This window comes from Dipodomys merriami, unplaced genomic scaffold (genome assembly GCF_024711535.1).
Source record: "Dipodomys merriami isolate MVZ:Mamm:240054 unplaced genomic scaffold, mDipMer1.0.p SCAF_2710, whole genome shotgun sequence".
NCBI classification, from domain to species: Eukaryota; Metazoa; Chordata; class Mammalia; order Rodentia; family Heteromyidae; genus Dipodomys; species Dipodomys merriami.
The window spans coordinates 29,100-33,907 of NW_027204172.1; the positions used below are offsets into that span (position 1 = coordinate 29,100).

General features: G+C 43.2%; 1 long non-coding RNA gene across 1 annotated transcript; it reads right to left on the reverse strand.

The window, feature by feature from the left end:
- Window positions 1-2,443: 2,443 nt before the first annotated feature.
- Window positions 2,444-3,355, reverse strand: LOC138837618 (uncharacterized). Its single transcript, XR_011375362.1, has 2 exons — window positions 3,154-3,355; window positions 2,444-2,627 (listed from the first exon to the last, which is right to left on the reverse strand). It is a non-coding gene; the product is annotated as an uncharacterized lncRNA (long non-coding RNA).
- Between the last annotated feature and the right edge of the window lie 1,453 nt (window positions 3,356-4,808).

Here is a 4,808-nt window from a genome sequence, read left to right on the forward strand (position 1 = left end):
TGAACTCTGACGTGAATCACAAGTTTCTTCTCCTCACAATCCTTTATTTAGCTGGAGGACAGATTGCTAAGAGTGACAAGGGGCAGGTATAGAGGATTCCTTTGAGTTGGAAACAAAACATAGTCTAAAGCTCTGGCTTGAAAAAGAACTGGGAGCCAATGGCTCATTCTGTAATCCTAGCTACTCACGAGGCTGAGATCTGAGAATCACTATTTGAAGCCAGCTCAGGCAGCAAAAATCCATGAGACTCTATTTCCAGCAAACCACCAGAGAAGTGGACCTATGGCTCAAAGAGGTAGAGAGCTGGCCTTGAGCAAAAGAGCTCTGGGACAGACTCCAGGTTCTGAGTTCAAGTTCATGACTAATAACAAACAAAAAGAAGGGGAGTGTGTTTTATCACCATGGTTGTATTGGTCAGCTTTGCTTTACTACAGTAACATACTTGAAGCAATTAGCTTATAACTGAAAAGTTCCCTTAGCTACCCACAGTTTGTGGGTTCTAGTCCAAGGTCAAGTAGTCTCTTGCTTTGAGCCTCTGGCAAAGATTGCATATCCTGATAGGAACATGTGTCAGAGAAGATGCTCAGATGACAGGCAGAATAGGGGAGCAGGAAGCTCTTGACCTGAAGACCTCCCCAGAAAGACTCAACTCTTAAAGGGCCCCTAATATCTCCAGTACTGGTGTTTTAGAGATGAAATCCTTAGCACATTCAATACCCAAACTATAGCAGTGACTTTTTCAGGGTGAGACCTTGAGAATTTTAACATCTTTGAGACACAACATCTCCAAGGCAAAGTTATAAAACTAGGAGACTGTAATATCCAGTGATTATGAGAACTAAATAATATCATAATATCATAAGGAAATCCTGCTAAAATAGAATTGGAGGCAGGCACTGGTGGATCACACCTGTAATTTTATACTTACTCAGGAGGCTGAAATCTAAGGATCCAGGTTCAAAGCCAGGCTGGGCACGAAAGTCTGAGAAACTTTTATCTCCATTGCACCACTAGAAAACCAGAAGTGGTGCTGTAGCTCAAGTGGTAGAGCACTAGCCTTGAGCTAAAGAGCTGAGGGACAGTGCTCAGGCCCAGAGTTCAAGCCCCATGACCAACAACAACAACAAAAATAGAATGGATCCGGGAGCCTTATCGCATCTCCATCCTGCCTGTACCTGTCCCTTATGTATAGGGTCTTAGCTTCTCCCTCTGAGGCATGGCCTGGTCCAGTTGGTGGGTATAGGGTTAGATAGGGTGTAGGGAGTGCTGTAGGGAGTCTCCTTGGTTTCTCTGTCTCTACTGAGTCATTACTGCATTGTGAGATTTGCATGCATCATCTTGCTGGGTCCTTCTCCTCAGGCATCTTGTTGAATCATCTCTCTCCCATATTGGAGCTGGTCCTTGCTGTTATCCTTTACCTAGCCAGGGAGGCCTAACTCCTTCATGAAGGAATATGGAGGGAAGCTCAGACACAAAGCTACCTAAGAGAAAAATCTCCTCTTAAGTAGCTACCATATTAGGAAACAAAGGGACAGAGAGAGAGGCAGATTTGCCACAACTCCCCAATGTCTCTTCAAACTAACAGCAGTAAACATTGGTGGAAAAATGAGTCTTCATCCCATCTTTCTACCTCTAAAATATGCATATTTCTTCATCAGTCTTTCTCTTACTCTCTCTTATTCTTATCTTCACTCCAACCTCCATTCTTCCATGGCCTTTTAGCCCCAATTGCCTCTACCATGCCTCTAATTTTCTTCTTTTCTTCCATCCATCCCTCAAGCTTGCTCGTGATTCCCAAAGGTAGGGCTTGGAGATATTCAAGACCTTGAGAAATAGAGAGGTTGATGACTCCTATGTTGAATGAGAAAGAGGGGGAGTAAATAAACCTAAATGCAGCCTTCAGCATTCAGAAACATGGCTCGTGTTTTCATTGGCCCCAGAATTGTTTTGGAAAGCAGGAGAATGTTCTCTCAACACTTTTAATTTATTTATTGTTGCAAAGGAGAAGTGTAGCCTTGGAGATTTGAAACAAGTGAATTTCCAAGGCATATTCCTAGGTATCAATATCACTTCCATCCCATTTGCACAGTTGCCTAGTAACGTGTGAGTGAGCCCCATCCATCTCTGACCCACTTGCATGGTCTTGCAGCCTCTCTCCTGTGGGAGTAAGACTTGTGTTAGTACAGTGCCAATCCCGTTATTAACTGTCTTCTTTGCAAGTGAAAACAATGTTTTAAAAAATGCTCACAGGTTTTAAAAAAATGCTCACAGGGCATAAGAGAGCAAGGCATGATTGGCTCTGAGAGATAAAGTGGGATGAAGCTGTATTACAAAACTGTTATTTAAACAGAGTTGGCAACTTCATCCATAGTAACTCTTTCTTCAGGATGGACAGAAACACAAACTCCCAAAAACCAGTCTGGCCAAGAAAGCTACATGGACGTCCAATGATTCTAAACTTTTATTCTGTTTACAAGAGAGCTGAAGTCCTGGCAGGAAAGGGGACAGGTCCTATAGGGACAAAATCCAAGTGGTGGTGTCAATGCAGTGATAATGGTCCCTTGTCATTCTGGTGTCAACTCTCAGTCTGTCCAAATCCAGGTGTTGTGAACTCCCTGGGGAGTAGTCTATGAAGAGATAAAAGGGGAAATGCAGTTCTTTGATCAGTTTCTCAGGAAGTGCTGAGAATCATGTCAGGCAAAGTGACATTCTTTTTCTATTGCTGGAGTTTTCTTTTTTTTGGGGGGGGGGGAGGGTCCGGTCTTGGGGCCTGAACTCTGGGCCTGAGTGCTGTCCCTCAGCTCTTCAGCTCAAGGCTAGCTCTCTACCACTTGAGCCACAGCGCCACTTCCGGCTTTTTTCTTTTTGATTATGTGATGCTGAGGAATCGAACCCAGGGCCTCGAGCATGCAAGGCAAGAGCTCTACCACTGAGCCACCTTCCCAGCCCCTCTATTGCTGGAGTTTTCTGAATTGTCAATATGACACCATGCCTAGTACATCTCCAAGTGTGTATCTATAGGGAAGAGCATCATTTTCTGTTTTACTTTGCAATACAACACTTCCTCTTGCCATTCTTAAATAGCATCTTTTTGTACAGATCATCCATGAAAGCTCTACTTTGGGACTTAGCTATATAATAGATATGTCTTACATTTATGGAGCTGACCAAGTCCATCTGCAGTTCCCCTTTGTCTTATTAGAAAGAATTTCCATGGATCCAGTGAAACCTTGTATGATGTGTTCCTCAGGCAGTGGTAGGAAAGGACCTACAATTATGTGGCATCTCCATCCCTTCCATAAACTCCTTTCTCCAATCTTCCATCTTGTCTTGATACCAGTAGGAATGGTAGGCATCTCTGAGGGAGGTATATTAGGCCAACATACAAGTCAGTAGCACTATATTTTCACAGAATACATTTCCCTGATGTGGTACAAACTCTGTGTGTATCTGTGAGGGAAGGAGTCGTTGAAGGGGAGGCTTGACCTGGGAGAACACCAATGAGGTTTTACTGGGATAATTCAGAAAGGATGTGATGCACTGCTGACACAGTAGCTACAGAAGAGAAGATGGACAGTGCTCCCTTTGTGTGTGTTCAAGGAAGAGATAGCAAGACAATGGTGAGGGACCTGAAGTGTGGTAACAAGGGTTAAAAATTTGATCTTGGGCTGGGAAGGTAGTTCAGCGGTAGAGTGCATGCCTTGCAAGCATGAGGCCCTGGGTTCGATTCCTCAGCACCACATAAACAGAAAAAGCCGGAAGTGGTGATGTGGCTCCAGTGGTAGAGCGCTAGCCTTGAGCTAAAGAGCTGAGGGACAGTGCCCAGGCCCAGAGTTAATGCCCATGACCAGCAAAAAAAAAAAAAAATTGATCTTTACTGAGTCCTCATCTATTCTGAATTAGCTAGTGTGAGGATGCTAATATTTGATCAAATTTTTTTAATGAAATGTCCCTCTACAGTCTAAAGAGTCATTTTACTTAAGTCAAATGATTGGGAAGGTATAAAAAAGCATGTAAGGCCAGGTGCCAGTAACTCATGCCTGTCATCCTAGCTACTGAGGAGGCTGAGATCTGAGGATAGCCATTTGAAGCTAGCCTGGGCAGAAAAGTCCCCATGAGATACTTATCTCCAATTAACCACTAAGAAACTGGAAGTGGCACTGTGGCCAAGTGATAGAGGGCTCACCTTCAGTAAAAGAAGCTCAGAGATAGCACCCAGGCCCAGAGTTCAAGCCCCAAGACTGGCTAATTGTGTATATATATACTACATATATATGTGTATATATGTATACACACATATATACATGCACATACATATATACATTTATATAGATATGTATATGTATATAGAGAGAAACATAGACATATATACAAAAGCATATAGGAAGCTATGGGCTCATTAATAGGAATTATGTGGAGGAAGAGCTTTTTTGGCCTATGGTTCCAATGTATACTGAACCAAGACTGTTGCTGGTGGCTCATGTCTGTAATCCTAGCTATTCAGGAGGCAGAGATTTGAGGGTAGAAGTTCAAAGTCAGACTGAGGAGAAAAAGCTATGAGAAATCTCAAATTAACCAGCAGAAGTCCTGAACGTGGAGCTGTGGTTCAACTGATAGAGTGCTAGACTTAAGGAAAAAAGCTCCAGGACAGTCCCCAGGCCTTGAGTTCAAGCCCTAGTACTGGCATGAAAACCAAACCAAACCACACAGAATAATCATAGGGCTTCTATCACAGGCAGCTCACCTCTATACTCCATGAGCAGCCAGAAGAAATCTCCAAATTATCAAAGCCACCATATTGGATAATC